Here is a 22,257-nt window from a genome sequence, read left to right on the forward strand (position 1 = left end):
TCTTGAAGATGTCCATAGAAAGCATTTGTGAAGGATTCGGCATTGTGGGATGTGGTATCCACTGGCCCAGTGGGCTTAAAGGATACCATCTCAGTCTTAAGAAGAGTGAAGTCTGCTTTTGACAAGTTTTTCACTGTGGTCTTTTGTGCTGGGGGTGGAGGCGGGATATGCATATCCAGGGTGATTAGTTTGTGGTCAGATCTCACTAGTGAGGGGTATACCTCCGGTGTGGAGCATTTTGTCCCCATGTTTGTGATGATCAGGTCTAGTATATTATCTCCCCTAGTGGGAGAGGCTACTAGTTGTTCCAGTTCATTTGAATTTGTGAATTCCAGGAACATTTGGGCTAGGGTGTTAGGGCTAGAATAATGTACCCAATCTATGTTTGGGTAGTTGAAGTCTCCCAGTATGATGGTATTTTGTGATACATTCATATCCTCGAATGTCTTCAGGAAGGCTGAGTGGGGTTCCTGAGATTGGGAGGGTGGTCTGTAACTTGCTACCAGTTGTATAGCAGTTTTGCCTATGGTTAGTTGCACCTTCATGGTCTCTGATGCTTCATGTGTTGCTACTAACCTGGAGGTGTGGTTGTCCTTGATGAATATGGACACTCCCCCCTCCCTTTGTGGTTCGGCCCGGGTTTTGGGGCCGAAAAGCATGATACGAGGTATAGCCTGGTAGCGCTGGGGTGCTCTCAGGAGCCTTGAACCAGGTTTCAGTTACTGCACAGACATCGATGTTCTCCATACTGAGGAGTGCATAGAGTGCCTGCATCTTGAGATTTAGACTTCTGGCGTTAAGTATTAGGCAGTTGGTTTGCAGACCATTTCAAGCCTAGCAAAAACCTATTGAAAGTTTACCTTTAATCTCAAGGAGGGCAAAACAAGATAGACCGGGGGAGACTTTGTGTCTGCCCATCCAATTATCTAGGGTTACCTTCAAGGTGGCAAGTTTGCTACTAGGAGTTTGAGTTCCGGCATTTGCTCTTTACAGGGTTCGACATTGTCAACTTATGATTATATAATATAGACCAGTGTCACTATAGTCAAATACAAACTTTGCATTAAACTTTTTATATGATGTTGTTTTTTTTTTTCACAAAGCTTCATAAGTATTCAGCTACAAGATCACACTTCACTGCATTCTGTTTCACTTCTAATGTTAACATTTTTAGTTGATTGAAAATTCACCAGGTACTGTTTGTCTGTACCAGCATGGTGAACTGTATTGTAAAATTTATTTAATACGGGTAATGTCTCAGAACATATCACTGTCAGCATTGCTGTATGTATAGATTAAAAATTATGTTCCAGTCAACAGTGCCAAAATTTATGCTTTTCAGTAATAGATTGGATGAATGTTCTGACAAAATAAAGTATTGATAAAAGCCTGCTGGCTTACCCCGGCGTTAGTGGAACCATCTTGCCTTTCAAACCTACTTGTTTCAAGGATTGCATACCCACTTGCACTGATTTGAATTCTTCTCCTAGTTTTCGTGTTTTTTAATCAGTATCCATGTCTTGCAGTCTAATCATCACGGATTCTTCCTGCTTAGGTTATAGATTTCCTAGATGTCCTTCTATTCCAGTGTTGCAGTATTCACTAGTGGGTTTACCCTTCTTCCCATCAGTTTGTCTGGCTAGGTTTCCAAAGCTTTTCCAGCCCTTGATGGTGCGTCAGACATCTGACGTGTTGGCATGAATGTGGGCCGTAAATGTGATGTCTGCACACACCAGTCCTTAGTGTTCCTTCTACTTGCGGACGTGGGATCAGTTTCACATTAAGATAAGTACCCCTTTGGGGATTTTCTTCAGTCCTTTTTGTGTTATAGTTTGTTAGTGTCCAGTAAGAGCAAGCACAACTGTGGTCGCCAGATTCCCCACAGATACCCACGACCAGTGTCTCTCTTGTTTGGGTAGGTATCACGATTATAAAACCTGTGCCATTTGTAGGTCGTTCGTCCCCAAGACCCTTCATCGCCGACTTCAGGCCCTTGACCTACACCTTGAAAACTAACACTTTAAGATCGCTCTCAGCATGGAAGCCGCCCCTGACGCCCCATCTAAACCACCCAGGTAGAGAGACAAGACCACATGGTCATCTACTTCCACCACGCCTCCTTCTGCCAATTCTTAGCCTGTAGCCACTGTCAACTTGGCCGTGGAACCGGCATTCGCCGTTTCAGATAAAGCGGGTACCTATCAGGAGGCCGCACAATCCAGAGTGGAAGATATGTCCGGGGAGGATATTCCCAGCGACCGACTCACGTGCCAGGGGGGGACAGTTTTCTGGGATGGGCTCTTCGGAGCAGGCCTCAGCTGCTCCTTCTATGACTTCCAGGCTGATCACCAGCCAGGTGCTGGTTAGGCCTTCCAAGAGAAAAACAAGACAAGGCATATCTCCAACACTAGAGGCCTTGCCAGACTGGCAGGCCTTCAGCCAGAGCCTCTACAATGCCTTCCTGGCCCTTAGACCGACCTCAGTCAGTCTTACGAGAAAACATTTTAAACTGGATTGTTCAGATATGTCTAAGGCTCAGAAAAGATTCTGTGACCTGATCCAGATGTAATCTCCTAACGCGGCCCCTATCCTTCCTGTCCAGCCCGCCTTCCTGGATGCTTTTGCTGCAGCGTGCATGAACCCAGATTCCCAGCCACCTGCCCCTAGGAGGGCAGACCGGTTGTATAAGATACCTGATGTAGAAAAATTCCTTTTCAAATGCCCACCAGCTGACCTAGCAACTATTTCTGTTGCTACTGATAGGGCTACCAAACTTCTCCCTACTACCACTGTCCTGCCTGCAGATAGACAGCAAGGCCATGGAGAGGTGGGGAAGAAGATATACACTTTTGCTGCCCTAGCCTTATAGGGCTACAAATTACCAGTCACACATGGCCAAGTACTCCTTGGCATTACTGGACAAAGCTTCTAAGGAACTCAGTGAGATCTCTGACTGCTCTGCAAAGGCATGCCCGTCTTCCTTGCTTGGACTCTTCTCCCAAGTCAGTAAGCATTCTCTAAGATGTGCATATGATGCAGCTGAGGCATCTGCCTCTGTGTTAAGGCGATACTCTTGGCTGCGTCTCCAGCACCTACCGGATGACTTTAAGGCCAAACTCTTGGATGCTCCTTTGGATCACTTTGCCCTTTTTGGCACCAAGGTGGCTGATCTCTTCAAGTCACTTCAGCAAAAAGGGAAAGAGCTCCAAGGTTTGAAGCATTTACTTGTTTCTCCAATCCCAAAATTTCTGAGGAACTGTCCATCCAAGATACAGTGTATAAGAAATTCTTCAAGACCTTCTTCCCCCTCCAGGTCTAGAAAACCCCGCAGGAGACGGGCTTCTCAGCCTAGGACCACTCAGACCACTGCCCAGAGACCCCCTTTTCCAGAAAGGGCAGGCAGCATTTGATTGCTTGCCACTCCCCCCTTGTACCATACCTCTGTCTTCCCGTCTCTCTCACTGCCTCCCTGCATGGGCCCTAGTGACATCTGACAAATGGGTTTCGTCTATCCTGAGGGAGGGTTACTTCATGTCTTGGATGTCTCCTCCTCCAAGACATCTTATACCTCTACCTCACCCTTCTCAGTGGTCCCTCCTTCCTGAGGTCCTAAACATCCTGTTGCTCCAAGGCACCATAGAATTTGTCCCCCCCGGCTCAAGTTAAAGGCTTCTACTCCAGAATTTTTCTGATGCCCAGGCAGGATTTACCATGGAGACCCATCTTAGACCATTCCCGTCTCAGCCCATTCCTGAAGGTCCCCTCCTTCAGGACACTACTACCCATTCTCTTTCCCCTCATCCTTCCCCAGGCCTGCATGGTGACCCTGGATATCAAAGAAGGGCCTATGTACATATTCCCATAAAACTATACTCCAGAAAATTCTTCAGATTCAAAGCAGGCTCCTCTCATTTTCATTTCTGTGCCTTGCCTTTTGGACTCTCCACTGCACCAAGGGTATTCACAGAAATGCCTAGCCCCAGTCATTGGTTACTGCAGGACAAGGGGGTATGCAAATTTTCCCATACATAGACGACCTGCTCATTTAAGCAGCAGACAGACAAACCCTCCTGGCCCACACAAAGGACCTCCTGCTGCTGTTGCAGTCTCTAGGGATATTCTTCGTGTTTCAGTGTTGCAGTCATTACATTTGGGTAATCTGCTGGCAGGCTGCCCTCAGTCGGCCTGAATAACAAAGTCTTGGGTCCTGCATCAGTTGCTGTCTCCTCTTCCATGACGTCAGGTCGTCAAGGGTATAAAAACATGCAGCCCACACCATTTTATTTAGTCTTACTTGCCGCGCGGTGCCCGAAGCAGAAGCAGTTCGCAAGTGCCGGTCGGCCCACTCCTGAAATTTTCACATATGAGTTTCAGAACCGAAGTCTTCAACTAAAGCTAAGTACCCCATTGGGGAAACTTTTTCTTGCTCCTTACCGATGTCAGTAAAAGTTAATAATTGCATTACTTATGAGAAGCAAATAACTTATAAGGATTTTCTTTTGTACTGTATTCCTTGCCTAGGCCCAGATCATAACGTGCCTTGCTGTCGGTTTTGTACTAGATTTAATCAAAGCACTATTAAGCGTCTGTACATTTTTGCTTCAATATATTTTGGATCCAGATTTAATTACCCTGAAATGTTGTCAGTTAGCAATCCGAATACCGGAGTTCACAAAAAACGCAAAGAAAAAGACAGCGACAGACCGTCGAGGTCCAAATCCAACGACGAAGCTTCTACTAAGCCAGTCCCCGGATCGCCGGTACTCAGTGAGGCACTTTCGCAGCCCCTGATACCCGCTACGTTTGAGTCGCAGGCCTCTCCCGAAACCCATGTGGAGTCTAGTATGCCACAAGATTATCAGAGTATTGAACCCACGGATGTCTCTCCATTGGATGGGTCCGGAGCCGCTGATCAGGCACCGGCTTCTGAGGGTGTTTTCAGACCTCAACATTTTTATATAAAACTGATGCCAGCTTCAAAAAAAGATCAAAAACATCTAAGTGTAAAAAAAGACGCATGAGCCACGTGCTCAAGCCCCTATGCCTAAAAAACAGCTGATCAAAATGGCTGAGGACTTAATTACCTTGATCAAGGGTTCCCACCCCCCCACCCCCTGCTAAGAGGCGTAGGCAAGACACTGATTAAGAATCTTCAGATCAGGTTTCCATTTCTTCTGATTCCTCTTCTGATCAGGAATTTTCTATTCCACCCTATGATGATTCGGATGCAGAGGAATCCATCCCATCTGCATCTTCTCCTGAAGATTATTCTTTTGGAGAAACCTTGCATACTTTAAGGGAACATTTTCATTGGGAGAGTCCGGATTTATCTGAATCAAAGAAGAGGCTTAGGGATTTCCTCCTTCAGCATAGGCCTTTGGCATTATCTTCTGTATTAGACATTGTTGATGTGTTTTCGGAATCAAGCATGGCTCCTGATTCCCTCCTTCCGGCTCCTAGTAAGCCAGACAGATATTACAGGGTTCCTGACTCCCACAAATTTATTTTCAAAAATCCTGCTGCTGAACCTGAGACTATCTGTCAGGGTCCCAAAGGTGTAAAGGCCTCTACAGCCAAAAATCCTACCCCCTCTGATAGAGATTCCAGGGCGCTGGATAGATGGGGAAAGAAGGTTTGTACGTCTGCAACGTTGGCAATTAGGACCTTAAACTGCCAGTTTCATATGCTTAAATATCAGTAGCATGTTATGGGCTTATTGAAACAGAAAATGATGTTGATTTCTGAATGTGTGGAAAGTAAAGAATTACAGGAATTATTGCATGCAGCAGAACAGTTTGGAAAACATACTTTGCAGTGTGGTTTTGATTCCTTGGAGGCCTCTTGCAGGGCTGTAGTTACTGGATCTGTGATTAGAAGGCATGCCTGGCTCAAGGAGCAAAATCTGCCTGATCATGTTAAAGCTAAATTGTTGGATGCCCCTTTACAGCATGATGTTCTGTTTGCTAATAAGGCAGAAGAGGTTTTAAAGAAAATGGAAGACAAAGCTAAATCTATGCAAACTGTAAAAGATTTCTTACAAGTACAGCCACCCAGATTCAGTAGACACTGGTGCTATCCTGTGTCCGACAGAGCCTCACGGGGTGAATCCAGATGCTCAAAAGGCTCTAGATACCAATCACAGGGTCCTTACAGGGCAAAGCCATGGGGTGCATCTACCTCCAAATGTGGGGGAAAGAAAGCACAGCCCTACAGTAAACAGACTCAATGACTTCCCTCTGCCATCAACAAGTACTTAAATTTTGCAGCCCCCTTGGGGAGAAAATTAGCACTTCATCCTCAAAATTGGCAGTTAATAACCCAGGACAAGTGGGTACTAAACATAGTATCCCAGGGATACAGATTTAATTTCCATACCTTGCCAGTTCCAAACAGTTGGCCAGATCTGGCACAAAATCAATGGGCAGAGGCACAGAACTAAGTTACGTCCTTCATGGATATGGGGGCAAAGGGCAAGGGTTTTATTCAAGTTTGTTCCTGGTACCAGGAAAAGACAATGTCTGGCACCCAATACTGGATTTATCGATTTTGAACACATTCTTGGACATCCCAAAATTCAAAATGCTGACTTTGCAACAGCTTCTGCCCATGCTGGGCAAGAACGCTTGTTTAGTGACTCTAGACTTTAGAGGCATACCTGCATATCCCAAAAAGGGAATCGTGCAGAAGATACCTCCTCGTCAAGGCTGGTTTCATGCATTACCAATTCTCTGCACTGCCCTCTTTGGCTTATCTACTGCGCCCAGGGTCTTTACAAATTGCTTGGCACCAGTAATTGCATTTTGCAGACAACGACGCATACAAATCTATCCTTACTTGGACAACTGTATCATTCAAGCAGAAAGCAAGGACATTCTTCTTCAACACCTGGCGTTTGTAAAAAGGCTTCTAACTTGCCTAGGGTACGCAATAAACGAAAAGAAATCACAACTGGTATCCTCTCAAAAGATAACATTCCTGGGCGCAAGCTTGAATACAACTGCCTAGATGGCTTACCTTACGCCAGACAAGCAAAGGCAACTGACTGTTTACTTCAAACAGATGGCAACAAAAACCCAGTTATCTGCAAGACAAATTCTGCAGGCTGTGCCGTTCATGGCATCCAGCATTCTACTAATTCCATATGCAAGACTGCATATGAGGAAACTACAGTGGTATCTAAAAATTTTGAGTCAACATTGTCAGAGCCTGGAAACAATTCCTCTCATTCCCTGCCTACAACAGGAGTTTCTTTGGTGGGCAGAGGCATGTCATCAGAACATGGGACTGTCTTTCACTCTACACCCTGCCAGCCAAACCCTAACTACAGACACATCAAACTATGCTTGGGGGGCCCACCTGGTGGGGAGATGCATTCAGGGAATATGTAGCCCAAAACAAATTTATCTGCATATCAACCAGAAAGAGATGTTAGCTGTTCAGAATTCCCTGACATCCTTCAAGGACTTGCTTGATCTAGGACAACTACTGATAAAGACGGACAACATCACAGTTATTTGGTACATAAACGAGCACAAGCAGGGGGGTACACTTTCCTATCCCCTTTGCAGACTAGCCATGGCATTGTGGGGGACAGCCTTGACTTACCAAGTACATCTTCAAGCTCAATTCCTGCCAGGAAAACAAAATACTATGGCAGACGACCTAAGCAGAAATCTTATGGACACTCACGAGTGGAAACTGGATCCACAAGTCTTCAGTATGATAACAGAGAAATGGGGGAATCCAGACAGAGATCTTTTTGCCTCTCCCCAAAATTATCAACTGGACAAATTCTGCACAAGTACTTATCACAGACAAGCATGGAAAGTGGATGCCCTATCCTTCAGTTGGAAAAAACCTATCAGTCTACGCCCTTTCTCCTCTGCCTCTTCTTCCCAAGGTCTTACTAAAGGTCAGACAGGAAAAACCAAAAATGATCCTAATTGCCCCGGACTGGCCTCGCCAGCACTGGTACCCAATTCTAAGGAATATGTCTCAACTACCACCTCGGTACTTGCCTCAAATACCTCATCTACTGTCTCAGCAGAGCAATCAAATTCTGCACAATCAGCTCCAAACTCTGAACCTGGCAGCATGGCTGATCATGTAATTATTCAAACAACTCCTCTCAGGAAATCTGTGATGGATGTCATTTTGGAAGCACGAAGGCCTACTACTAGAAAATCTTATGCTGATAAATGGAAGAGATTCTGTGCTTGGAACGGACACAGCAAAGCCAAATATTCTTCAGATTTTACAATACTAGACTGAGATGTTTGAAAAGGGCCTATCTTTTTCATCAATAAAAATCCATGTCTCTGCCATCTCTGTTCATTACAACACAGAGCCTCCCATCTTTTCTCATCCTCTGCTAAAACAGTATCTTAGAGGGGCCAAAAATTTAACGTCCCCCAGATCATCATCAGCTGCTGCATTGGACCTCAGTTTTGTGTTGGAAAAGCTCACTCTGCCTCCATTTGAACCAGCAGCTACTGTGGATATAAAGTTTTTATCTTGTAAAACAGCTTTCCTTCTGGCAGTCACTTCAGCAAGAAGAGTTTCAGAACTATAGGCCCTCATGGCTGTTGAGCTTTTTTTTTTTTTTTACATTTTACCCGGACAGGGTGTCCCTCAGGACCAATCCTTCCTTTATGCCTAAGGTGGTATCTAGAGTGGCTCTTAACCAAACTATTCATCTGCAAACTTTTTACCCAAATCCGCAGAATAAGGGGGAGAAGATTCTGTATTCCTTGGACATACACAGACAACTAAGATTCAGCTTAAACAGGACCAAATCTCTAAGAAAGTCTGAGCAGCTATTGGTGGCATTTGCTGCAGGATCAGAAGGGAAGGCTATTTCAAAGCAGACTATTTCAAAGTGGATAAGCCACTGCATTTGTTTCTGCTTCTTACATCATGGTGAACCGGTACCCAAGGGAATCAGATCACATTCCCCGGGGCTGCATCTACCTCAGCAGCTTTTCTCAAAAGGAGTGCCAACCAAAGACATTGTAGAAGCTGCTACTTGGAGCTCTGTTCATACTTTTACAAAGCATTATCATTTGCCCTTCTCTAAGTCCAGGGCAGGCTTTGCCACTACAGTTCTGCAGGGCCTTATAGCCACTCCTAATGCTATTTAGTTCCGGCCTCCCATCCATAGCTTTGAGATTCTACCCAAATTTAATGACTGCAACAGTGAAACACAAACATAGTACAGTTGTGTACACTTACCATAAATGTAGATGTTCGAGTGTATTCACTGTTGCAGTCCGGGTTACCCACCATCCCCCTTTTTTGTAGATCTTCTCTTTCCTTCACTATATTCTACAGCCTTTGTGGTGTATTTGCTTTTAGATGAAGCTAGTTTGCTGTTACAATTGCATTTATATATAGATATTTATATATGTATATTTGCTCCCCATTTGGGGGGGCACCTGACATGTGGGGCAAGAAAAACTGAAGAAAATGGTGTCGGCTGCATGTTTTATACCCCTGACGACCTGACGTCATGGAAGAGGAGACAGCAACCGACGTAGGACCCAAGACTTTGATATTCAGGCCGACTGAGGGCAACCTGCCAAGCGGATTACCCAAATGTAATGACTGCAACAGTGAATACACTCTAACTTCTACATTTATGGTAAGTGCACACAACTGTACTTTGTGTACACTAACCATAAATGTAGATGTTAGAGTGTATTCACTGTTGCAGTCCTAGTTACCCTCCGTCCAACCACCTTTCTTCTTTTGGCAGTACCTCTACTCTGTTACTATGCTCAAAAAGCTTTTTGGTGTATTTGCTTTTTTTTTTTTTTTTTGGAGGTATATTCTTGTATTTATAGATTTAATTGCTTCCCATTATGGGGGCACCTGACATCTGGGGCAAGAAAAACTGCTGCAGTGGTGTTGGCTGCATGTTTTATACCCCTGACAAACTGACGTCATGGAAGAAGGGACAGCAACCAACGCAGGACCCACTACTTTGTTAATCAGGCCGACTGAGGGCAACCTGCAAGCAGTTAACCCAAATGTAATGACTGCAACAGTGAATACACAAACATCTACATTAATGGTAAGTGTACACAACTGTACTTTACCCCTCCCTCCAGCCCCCTGTCTTCTATTGACTATACCTCTATTCTTGTTTACTATGCTTAATGCTTTTTGATGTATTTGCTTTTTTGTTGGAGGTGTAACCTAATATATAATTGCCACCCTTTATGGGGGCACCTGACATCTGGGGCAAGCAAAACTGATGTAATGGCGTCGGCGGCATGCTTTATACTCCTGACGTCATGGAAGATGAGACAGCAACCGACGTAGGACCCAAGACTTTGATAATCAGGCCAACTGAGGGCTACTGCAAACAGATAAACCCAAATATGATGACTGCAACAGTGAATACACTATAACAATTACGTTTATGGTAAGTGTACACAACTTCATAGGTTCATACTAGGCTATCTGCCCGAGGGCATTTATAAGCCTAGCCCATAGTTTTGTGGCTTACGCCACCCCTTTAGTTTGGAGAAACTATGCCCTTTATTTTGCTGTGCCTCTGTCTAGCAGTGACACTGAGGTAACCCCTGGGGTGTATCAGCGATCCTCCATCCATTGGTCAAGATTCCTCTTGAACAAGGCCAGCGAGGTGCTCTGCCTCACATAGACCGGGATTTTGTTCCACAGCATAGGGAGTCTTTGGGTGATGAATCTATCCCTCCAGCACGTCCTATTAATAACCATGTCGAGGTTTAAGTCTCCCGCCCTTGTGACTCTGAGGGATCTAGATTTTTTGAGATGAAGCATGTTCATCAAATCTGGGTTTGACATGGCCTTGTATGTCAGGCATAGGTCACCTCTGAGCAAGCGGTAAGCAACTGAATATAACTGGAGTTCTTTCAGTCGGGCAGCATAAGACAGATTTTTGAGACCCTTTATCCTTTTGGTGAGGAACTTTTGTGGCCTCTGCAGCTGCTGCAAGTGTCGGGTCAGATACATTCCGAATGGGGCATTGTACTCGATCATTGGTCTGATGAGGGATGAGTATAGGGAGACTATGACTTCCCTTGATCTAGATGTGAATCCCTTCATGATAAGGTGGGCAATGTAGAAGGTCTTCCTAACTACTTTAGCAATATGGGTGTCGAATGAAAGGCTACTGTCCACCTGGGTTCCCAGGTCCCTGATAACTTCTTCTGTGATCAGGGGGTTGCCTCCTATATGGTAGCTAGGGGTGACCTTATTTTTCCCGAAGGGTATGACTATGCATTTCTTGGCATTTAACTTTAGGCCATGGCTCTGGCACCAGTTATCCGTTTCTGTGAGACCCTTCTGAAGGATATCTGTGTCAGATGTGTTTTCAACTACGGCGCCCAGTTTGCAGTCATCTGCAAACTTTGTCAGCCATAACCCTCCTATGTTTGCTTGTACTTCAGAAAAGTAGATGCCAAACAAGAGTGGGCCCAGGACTGAGCCCTGTGGTACACCACTTGTGACAGGCTTTGAGTCTGACATGGCGCCAGCAACTCTGACCCTGTGGGTTCTGTCACTCAGCCAGTTTGCAACCCATCTTGTAATGTATGGGTTTACATTTAAGTTGATGAGTTTATCAATGATGCCCGAGTGGGGTATTGTATCGAAAGCCTTCGCCAGGTCTAGGTAGGCTGTATGGACTGCCTTTCCTTCGTCAATGGCCTTGGTGACTGTTTTGAAAAAGTCAACCAAGTTTAAGAGGCATGATCTGCCTTTGACAAAGCCAAACTGGGTTGGATCCAAAGTCTGCAAATTCCCTATGTCTTTATTTATGAGATCCATTATGATCCTCTCCATGGCTTTGCAGATAAGGCTTGTCAAGCTAATGGGACGGTAATTTCCAGGGTCGGTGGAGGCACCGCCTTTGTGGAGTGGGACCACAGTCGCTGCGCCACTCCTGGGTGCGTATCCGGAGGTGAGACTAAGATTAAACAGCTGTCCTAACTGTGGGTTTAATTCCTCGTTGAGTTCATGGAGCACACAGCCGGGGACACCATCAGGTCCCATGGATGCTGTGTTCTTTGCCTTGGAGAGAGCAGTTCTCACCTGGGCGTTAGAGATATTTGGGGGGCTACAATCATTTGGTATAGATATCGCTCCTTTAGGGGGGGGGAGAAGTTTGCACTGAACCTGTCAGCCAGTATGTTGGCAATGTCTGTAGGATCAGTAATCTTCACATCATTTTGAACTAATTCTGAGCATATCTGGGAGTTTCCTCCTAGGTTACTGACATAGCTGAAGAATGCCTTATGGTTGTCTTTAGAGTCCTTAGCTATGTTTTTCTCAAAATTAGCTTTGGATGATTTTATGAGAGCTCTTAGCTTTTTACTTATAGTGATCAGCGGTGTCTTACCTTTTAAGGATTTTGCTCTATCTTGTAGTAGCTTTCTCCTTTTGTTGTAGAGTTTGTTTATGGCTGGGGTCCACCAGACTGGACGCTTGCCTTTGGTACAAAGAGTCTTTGTTTTGCTTGGGATTGCCTGATCCATGCAGCCCTGCAGGTGCTGGTAGAAGGCATTTGTAAGTGATTCAGCGGTTTGAGTAATGTTTACGCCGGCTCAGGGGCCTTAAAGGAGACCACACTAGTCTTTGGAAGTGTGAAGTCGGCTTCGAGAAGTTCTTTACTGTGGTCTTTTTTATTTCGGGTGGGGGCGGGATGAGGACCTCCAGCGAGATTAATTTGTGATCTGATCTCACCAGTGAGGGGTATACTTCCGGTGTTGAACATTGTGCTCTCATGTTCGTGATGATGAGATCAAGTATGTTTTCTCCTCTTGTGGGGATGGTGACTAGTTGTTCCATGGCATTTGAATTTATGAATTCCAGGAACTTTTGGGCTAGAGTGTTTGGGCTTGAGTAGTGTTCCCAGTCTATATTCGGGTAGTTGAAGTCACATAGTATGATGGTGTTCGGGGATACATTTATCCCCTCCAGTGTTTTCAGGAAGGCCATATGAGGTTCCTGAGTTTGCGAGTGTGGCCTGTAACATGCTACAAATTGCAGAACAGTCTTGCCTATGGTTAATTGCACCTGGATGGTTTCCGATGCATCCTGCGTTGCCACCTGTCTAGAGGTATGGGTGTCCTTGATGAATATGGATACCCCTCCTCCTTTCTTGGTATTGTCCGGGTTTTGAGGCCGGAACGCATGATATGAGGTATAACCTGATAGTGCTGGGGTGCTCTCAGGAGCCTTGAACCAGGTTTCTGTCACAGCACAGACATCGATGTTCTCCATACTGAGAAGGGCCTCGAGTGCATCTTGAGGTTGAGACTTCTGGCATTGAGCAGCATTACCCTTAGTTTTTTTTCTTTGTTGTGTTCTAGGGTGGTAGGTTTAGAATTTGAGCCTTGCCTAAAAAAGGTACTATGGGGGTGGCAAGAGCCTTTGCCAAAATCCGGAATCCCAGGGGTGACAAGTGCAAGCCGTCCCTTGCGAAGCAGCGTGGCTTGTCCAGCATGTCATCCCAGGCAGACAGACATTGGATCCCCTTTGAATGACACCAGAGTTTAAGCCAATTGTTAAAGCTGATCTGTACTGTACTTTCTTCTCATCCCTATTATTTTATATGCAGCTCCCATGCTCTTCAGTTTACAGTCTGCACAACTCTACTGACTTGAACAGTTCTAGAACAAAATTGTGAAATTTGCTGCCAGACATTATTGTTAAAGTAATCGGTGGCTGGAATTTAGGCAGTATTTAAACTGCTCATAGCTTGTCAGAACAAACCATCGCATGTATGTGCTAGAGAAATGAGCAGATTTAAGTAATGTTCTCCAGCTGTGCAGTCTCATAAGGTCACTGCCTTATTCTGACAATGTATTGCAGACTAACTAAAGCAGACAGTACTGCTGGGAGACTCTCTGTATGGGTTTTTTTCTAAAACGTAGATCTCTGTCTCAGAGTTTTAGAAAATAAGTCTTTCAAACTACATTTAAACGATCACCTAAAAATACTCGGCTATGCTGTCACACCTTTTATGGGTAAATTTAAATTCTACCTCTTGATGTGAAGTTGTTAAATCTCGCCGTTTATTCTCACTGATTGGTTCGGAGCCGATCCTCGGCTCCGACACGGCTGATAGTAAAGCTCAAGGTTTGCCAGTAGCTCAAGACCAAGCCCATTATCCCACAAAGCACTGCCGGAATTACCCCAGATCTAGTTTGTCGCGGCAAGAAAGATCTCTGTGATCCAGCTAGCTCGGACTGTTTGTGGGGAAAAATAACAGCAAGTTTTTAAAAAAAAACTTTTCTTTTCTTACTAAAATAGTTGTGCCTTCATATCAGGTTGGCTATTAATATAATCTATAGTTTATGTAGTTTTAGACAATTTAAATTGTTAGTGCCCTGTTGGCTTTTTGGTTTGTCTGGGCCTTTACCCTATTTACTCTTATTAGCCCTTCTAATAGGGTTCTTCTCTGTGGGCCTCTTAGCCCTATATTGGTAACCTGTTATTAAATTGTTGTATTTAGTGCCCTGTTTGGGCTTAGTAGTTTTGTGGATCTTTACAAGTCAGTAAGGATTTTTCTGTCTTACTCTTTCAGTTTACTGTTTGTTAATTATGTCGGATGAAAAGGAGAAATCCCATCCTAAATCGGGATTCAAAAAATGCCCCGATTGTGGGCAGAAAATGTCCGTCACTGATGGACACATCCAATGCTTCTACTGTCTGGGGGCTAAACACCTCCAAGACACTTGCAGCATTTGCCATTCTTTTTCTTCAAGAGTCCTTTTGGAGAGAAGGAGGAAGCTAATAGGTAGGGGGATTGCTACAGCAATCTTTTTCTGAGGTTTTGAGTAGCCATGAGGGTACTAGCAAGTCCTCCAAATCCTCAAAATCCAGATCTTCTGACAAAGTGACAAAAAAGGCAAAAATTTCAGGAGGAGGGTCATCTATTCCACAGACCTCGGAACCGAGTGTACCTCTGAGTCGGAGCCAGCCCTCGGTTTTGGAGCCGGTCTCTAAAGTTCCTTCTTCACCTCTGCTCCAGTCAGCACCTTCAGTGTATACAGCTAAGTCCTCAGTCAGCCTTTCAGATTTGGACATGGATGGGCTAGTGCAGAAACTTTTACAGGCACCAGGACTTGACAAATAGTTGTCTGCCCCGACCAGCTTGTCTGTGCCGAAGACCATGGAACTGCATTGGTCTACACCTCCTCCGAGCCGTACTGTTCTCTTGGAGCCGAAGGAAACTGAACCAATGGTTGTTGAACCCTTGGAGCCGATACCCGCACTGGTGTTATGCTCCATCTACTCTGATGTCCTGTGAGCCAACGCTCTCCCGTTGGGTCCGGGGAGGATAGTCGAACCGATTTGTCGGTGCCGACACTTCCTCTCGGGGCTTCGGCTCGGATGAGCTCTGCTCCTACCTTGAGCTCGGAACCCAGGGTTTCGGTGCGGGAGGAATGGACGGTACTCTCGGGTCCGTCCACTCCTTCTCGTCGGAGCCATGGTACCTTCAATGCTATGAGGAGAGTTTTGTCTCCAAAGTCAACGTCAGCATCTGTTCAGCCTTCCCTCTCCCCTCAGGCTCCTGTCTGCTTCTACATCTACTGGTCCCTGTAAGCGTGGAGACCCCGAGCCTCAAGTACCCCCACAGGGCGTCCCCTACTCTTCTGAGACCTCCCCAGATCCCCCCCACTGAGGAGGTGCCCAGGAAGAGATTGTGCAAGAGGAGGCACTTAGACTCCCCACAGGAGTCTTTGACATCTGATGAGAACTTTAATGAGTCAGAAGGGTCACCCTCGATCCCACTCTGAGGATATCTCCTTTGCAGAGATACTAGAGATCCTTAGAGGAGCGATTGGCAGTCCAAGACCCCCTACTGAGGCTGCGTCCGTGCTCTTGAAGGCTTTTGGGTCTCAACCTTCCACTTCTTGGGTATCTCTGCCTTACAACGAGCTCATGGAACTGAAGGCGTAGGAGTCACCGGAGGCCATGGAAACCTGTTCCTCGTAAGCCCAATAAATTCATGTCTGCCCCAATGGACAAGCCATTTTTGATGAAGGGAGTGCTTGCTGGTGCCATGGTGGTAGTTGCAGCCACGAAAAAGGAAGTATCTGAGACATCCACCTCTATCCATCCCCCTAACGGAGATTCTGGGGTCATGGATAGATATGGGAAGCGCATGTTTAGTTCAGCGACTTTTTCTCTGCAATCACTGAACTACTTAACCCACTTTACGAGACTACATAGAGATCTCCTGAAAGAGCTAGGAGATGCTCTCCAGAGTACAGTAGCCGCAGGGGTGGCCGACAAAGTCAGCACCCAGCTCACTACCCTAAACTCAGCGGTAAACTCGTCCATGAGTCTCATATCCTATGCAGCTGATGGTTCGAGTAGAGCCACTAGTTCTGGCATTGCTCTTCGAAGACAAGCCTGGATGCGTCTGTTCTTTTGTGGAACCCTTTAAGTCTTCCTTTATTAATACCCCATTCGATGGCTCATCACTGTTTGGGCCCAAAGTAAAGGAAACTATAACCAGGTGTGAGCAGGAAGGCAAGACCTTATCTGCCATTGGAGTCAGTTTCTCGACCCCTACTCGGCCCTACCCCAAGGGCCCTAGGGGAGGGAAAATGTGGTTCCAAAAAGCACAGCAAGCCTTTCAGGGCACACGTGGAAAAATCCCCTCTAGAGGCAGAGGAGGGGGTTATAACGGAAGACGCCCCCCCCCCTCGCGTCAGAGGGGGTGTGCAGCAACAGGGTGACGGGTCAGTTTCTCTGTTCAACCCTATCAGCACTCCTGAAAGGGGGCCCGACTGTTAGGCTCTGGAGGCAGTCGGGGGGTCGCTTGTCTTTGGACCCAGAAGCCTGGCTAAAGATAACATCAGATACTTGGGTACAAAGCATCATTTCCAGAGGATATTTCTTACCGTTCTCTTCCCCTCCCATTCCTGTAAAGAGAATCCCAGATGTTCCACCCAATCTCAGGGAACAAGCAATCGTAGAGGTCCACAGATTGCTAGAAAAGAGTCATCCAACCAGTCCCAGCAGACCAAGTTGGATTCGTAACTTACTCAAGATTCTTTTTGCTACCAAAGAAAACGGGGGACTAGAGACCTATCTTGGACCTCAGCAGACTCAACCAGTTCATAAAGAAAGAGAAGATGTTCATCGTGTTTCACTGTTGCAGTCATTACAATTGGGTTATCCTGCTGGCAGGCTACCTATAGTCGGCCCGAATTCCAAAGTCTAGGTCCGGCGTCGGTTGCTGTCGCCTCTTCCCTGACGTCAGTGCGCCAGCTGTATAAAAGCTGCAGCCGACGCCATTTTCTTCCGTCTTTCTTACTTCGTGGTGCCCGAAGCAAAAGCAATTCGCAAGTGCCGATCGGCTGACTCTTGAGATTTTCAAAATCGAATTTCAGATCTGAAGTCCTAATTAAAGCTAAGTACCCCATTGGGGAAACTTTTTTCTTGCCCCAGACCGATATCAGTAAAAGTTAATAATTGTATTTCTTGTGGGAAGCAAATACCTCATAAGGATTTTCATTCGTACTGTATTCCTTGCCTAGGCCTTAACCACGACGTTGCTAGCTGTCGGTTTTGTGCTAGATTTAAACAATGCACTATTAAGCATCGGTATGATTTTGCATTTCATTACTTTGGCCGAAGATTCAATTATATAATGTCGTTGGAACAGCCGACGACCGGAGTTTATAAAAAGCGCAAAGAAAAAGAAAAGGACAGGCATCCGAGGTCCAAAACAGATGAGGCTTCCGCTTGGCCCTTCGCCGGTTCTCAGTGAGGCGCTTTCACAGCCCCTGATGCCCGCTACCTCAGAGCCTCAGGCCGCTTCCGACTCCCATGTGGAGCCAACTAGGCAGCTGGAAACTCAAGGTATTGGACACTCAGAAACTATTCCTTCAGATGGGTCTGGTGCAGCTGAGCAGGCATCTGCTTCTGAGGGTGGTTTCAGACCTACGCAGTTATATGTAAAGCCAACTTCAGCTTCAAAGACTAAAAAGACAAAGAAACAAGTACAGCATTCTCCTGGACAGACTTCCATGCCTAAAAAACAGATGCTTAAAATGGCCGAAGACCTAATTACTTTGATCAGGGGTTCCCATCCCCCTCCTGATAAGAGGCCTAGGCAAGAGTTAGAATATGAATCTTCAGATCAGGTTTCCATTTCCTCTGATTCGTCTTCTGAACATGAATATTCCCTTCTTCCCTATGAGGATTCTGATGCTCTATCCCTTCAGCCTCTCCTCCTGAGGATTATTATTTTGGGGAGACCCTGCATACTATGAGGGAGCATTTCCGTTGGGAGAGCCAAGATTACTCTGAATCCAAGAAAAGGCTCAGAGACTTCCTTTTATTACCCCAGCACAGACCCAGCACAGACCCCTTGCTATTCCTCCTGATTTTCGTGTTACATTGCTGCAGTCATCACACTTGGGTTATCCTGCCGTCAGGCGGTCCTGTAGTCGGCCAGAGTTCCAAAGTCTTGGTCCAGCATCTGTTGCTGTCGCTTCTTCCCTGATGTCAGTGCGCCAGGGGTACACAAGAAGCTTCCACCACCATTTTCTTCCGTCTTTCTTGCCGCGCGGTGCCCGAAGCAGAAGCAGTTCGCAAGTGCCGGTCGGCTGACTCCTGAGATTTTCAAATCGAATTTCAGACCGAAGTCTTCAATAAAGCTAAGTACCCCATTGGGGAACCTTTTCTTGCCTCAGTCCGATGTCAGAAAAAGTTAACAATTTCATTTCTTGTGGGAAGCAAATACCTCATAAGGACTTTCATTCTTATTGTATTCCTTGCCTAGGTCCAGACCACGACGTCACAGGTTGTCGGTTTTGTGCTAGGTTTAATAAACGAACTATTAAACGTCGGTTTGATTTCGCCCGACATTACTTTGGTAGGAAATTTAACTATACCAAAAAGAATTGTAAACAAGTAATATAAACCAAACTGCAACTCATCTTCCCGGATCAATGAAGGCAGTCCTTATCAAGTGGGTACCACCAATAATTCCACCTTATGGTTCGAAGAATAATAATTCCAAAACGGACTCGACACCAAAATGGTTCAAAGCTTTATTACACAAAATAACTTCAGATTTAGCGCTTTCATCTCCTTGCCGGAGACCTCTTCAGAATCCTTCCTTCCTCTGCTGGGCCAGTTCTCCGGTTTTCACTGAGGTACCCACGCAGTCCCTGACGACCGCTGATTTAGAACCTCAGACTGCTTCCGATTCCCAAGTGGAGATTATTAGGCCGCCACAGCCTTCATCTTTAGCCCCTTCTGACTCCAAGCCTGAAGGAGATTCCGGTGCAGTTGAAATGCCTTCAGTTGCAGAAGGTGTCTTCAGACCCACTACACTCACCATTAAATCCTATGCAAAGCTGAAAACTCCTTTAAAAGCAAAAAAGACTGTACAGCAGTCTCCAGTTCAAGGCCCCATGCCTAAGAAACAGATGCTTAAGATGGCTGAAGATTTAATTACCCTAATCAGGGGTTCCCATCCCCCCCCGATAAAAGGCCAAGACAAGAGGAGGATTATGCTTCCTCTGACCAGGTTTCAATTTCCTCAGATTCTTCTGAGCAACAGAATACTCTTTTCCCCCTTATGAAGACTCTAATGCTGAAGAGTCTATTCCCTCAGCATCTCCCCCAGAAGACTACTCTTTTGGGGAAACTTTACATACCATGAGGGAACATTTCCACTGGGGAAGGGCAGGATTACTCTGATTCTAAGAAAAGGCTCCGAGAGTTTCTTTTACTACCCCAGCACAGACCACTTGCTATCCCACCCGTGTTAGACATTGTGGATGATGTTTATTCAGAATCTAGCCTTAACCCAGACTCTCTACCTCCTGCAACCAGCCAAACCAGACAGATACTACAGAGTCCCTAACTCTCACAAATTCCCAGGGTCCCAAAGGGGTTAAGGCCTCTATTGCTAAAAATCCTGTACCCTCTGAAAGGGATTCCAGAGCACTAGACAGATGGGGAAAGAAAAGTCTATACCTCAGCTACTCTAGTTATGAGGGCCTTAAACTGCCAGTTTCACATGCTGAAATATCAGCAATACCGGATGTCTCAGTTAAAACAAAAAATGATCACACGTTTAGAGCAGCCTGATTTCAAGGAAATGCAAGATTTGTTGCATGCAGCTGAACAAGTGGGAAAACATACTTTGCAATGTGGATTTGATTCATTGGAGGCTTCCTGTAGAGCAGCAGTGACAGGGACTGTCATATGTAGGCATGCGTGGTTAAAAGAACAAACTCTACCTGATCATGTTAAAGCAAAGTTATTGGATGCACCTTTACAACAGGATGTTTTATTTGGCGTAAAAGCAGAAGAGATTTTAAAGAAAATGGAGGATGACAAAAATCTATGCAGGCGGTCAAGGATTTTTTTACAGGTTCAACCCCCTCGTTTCAGCAGAAATTGGCCAACAAAAAACTGGTCCTTTCCAGCTTCTGACAGACCACAGAGGGGCAAATACAGACGCCTAAGGGGCAGAGGTCAGTCACAAGGCCCTTACAAGCCTCGACAATGGGGTACCACAACCCAGAAAGGAGAAGACTGGTTCCAACCTATCAGAAGACAAACAATGACTTTACCCCTCAGACTGCCAAGCAAATCCCTCTTGGCAGCTCCCTTGGGAGGAAAATTAGCACTTTTTGCAGACAACTGGCACATCATCACAAAAGACAAATGGGTCCTAAATATTGTCTCACAAGGATACAGATTCCACTTTCACACTTTACCAAGGATAAAAGGAATGCCAAACCTGCCACCAAATCAATGGGCAGAGGCTCAAAAACAAGTTACAGCTCTCATGGACCTGAGCCATTCAACCAGTACCTACACAGGAGCAAGGACAAGGATTTTACTCAAGACTCTTTCTAGTCCCCAGAAAGGACAAAGCATGGAGACCCATTCTGGACCTTTCAGTTCTAAACATTTACCTGCAAGTACCCAAATTCAAGATGATAACACTACAGCAACTTCTTCCCATGCGGGGCAAGGTTTGGCTAGTAACGTTGGATCTCAAGGAGGCATACCTGCATGTCCCTATCAGACAAAATTGCAGAAGATACCTCCGATTTATTGCAGGTTCAACCCCTTTATCAATTCTCTGCACTGCCCCTTGGCTTACCTACTGCGCCCAGGGTCTTCACAAAATGCCTGGCACCAGTAATTGCATACTGCAGACAGAGGAATTCAGATATATCCATACCTGGACGACTGCCTTATTCAAGCAGAAAGCAAGGACATTCTTTTAAAGCATCTGGCATTTGTCAAACGCCTATTAAGTTGCCTAGGGTACACAGTAAACGAAAAGAAATCAAAACTAGTGCCCTCACAAGACATAATATTCCTGGGTGACAGCTTAAATACAACAGCCCAGATGGCTTATCTCATTCCAGACAAGCAAGAACAACTGACTCAATACTTCAAAATGATGGCAACAAAGACCCAACTCCCTGCAAGAAAAATTCTGCAGGCCTTGGGATTCATGGCATCTTGCATACTACTAATACCATATGCAAAACTGCATATGAGGAAATTACAGTCGTACCTGAAAAGCGTATGGACTCAACACAGCCACAGCTTGGAAACAATACCACTCATTCCTTGCCTTCAACAGGAGTTTCTATGGTGGGCTCAGGCATGTCACCTCAACAAGGGTCAGCCTTTTACCTTACCCACAGTCAGGCAAACTATAACAGATGCATCGGATTATGCCTGGGGAGCACACGTGGCAGGACAGTGTATTCAGGGCAAATGGTCTACAGATCAAAGGCATCTGCATATCAATCAAAAAGAGATGCTAGCCGTACAAATGCCCTAACAGCTTTCAAGGACCTCCTACATCCAAGACCACTCCTAATAAAGACAGACAACACCACTGTAATGTGGTACATAAACAAGCAAGGGCACACACTCCTACCCACTATACAGGCAAGCAATGGCCTTGTGGAACACAGCACTGACCTACCAAGTTCTACTGCAAGCACAATTCCTGCCAGGAAAGAAAAACACATTGGCAGACTATTTAAGCAGAAACATCATGGATCCTCATGAGTGGAAACTAGATCCACAAGTGTTCGCAATGATTACTCAAAAATGGGGGCGCCCAGACATAGATCTGTTTGTCAACACCCAAAACTACCAACTTTAGAAATTTTGCACAAGGACATACCACCCACAAGCTTGGAAAGTGGACGCCCTCTCCGTCAGTTGGAAAACATCAACAGTGTATGCCTTTCCTCC

The 22,257-nt window shown here is 45.6% G+C and overlaps 1 protein-coding gene across 1 annotated transcript in view; it reads left to right on the forward strand.

Annotated features, from left to right (window-relative positions):
• Positions 1-22,257, forward strand: part of LOC122814504 (Snf2 related CREBBP activator protein) — a 3,617,155-nt gene that overhangs the window by 1,774,822 nt on the left and 1,820,076 nt on the right. The window lies entirely within an intron of this gene.

Source organism: Protopterus annectens, chromosome 10.part0, assembly GCF_019279795.1.
Source record: "Protopterus annectens isolate FY-2018-M chromosome 10.part0, PAN1.0, whole genome shotgun sequence".
Classification (NCBI taxonomy): Eukaryota; Metazoa; Chordata; order Ceratodontiformes; family Protopteridae; genus Protopterus; species Protopterus annectens.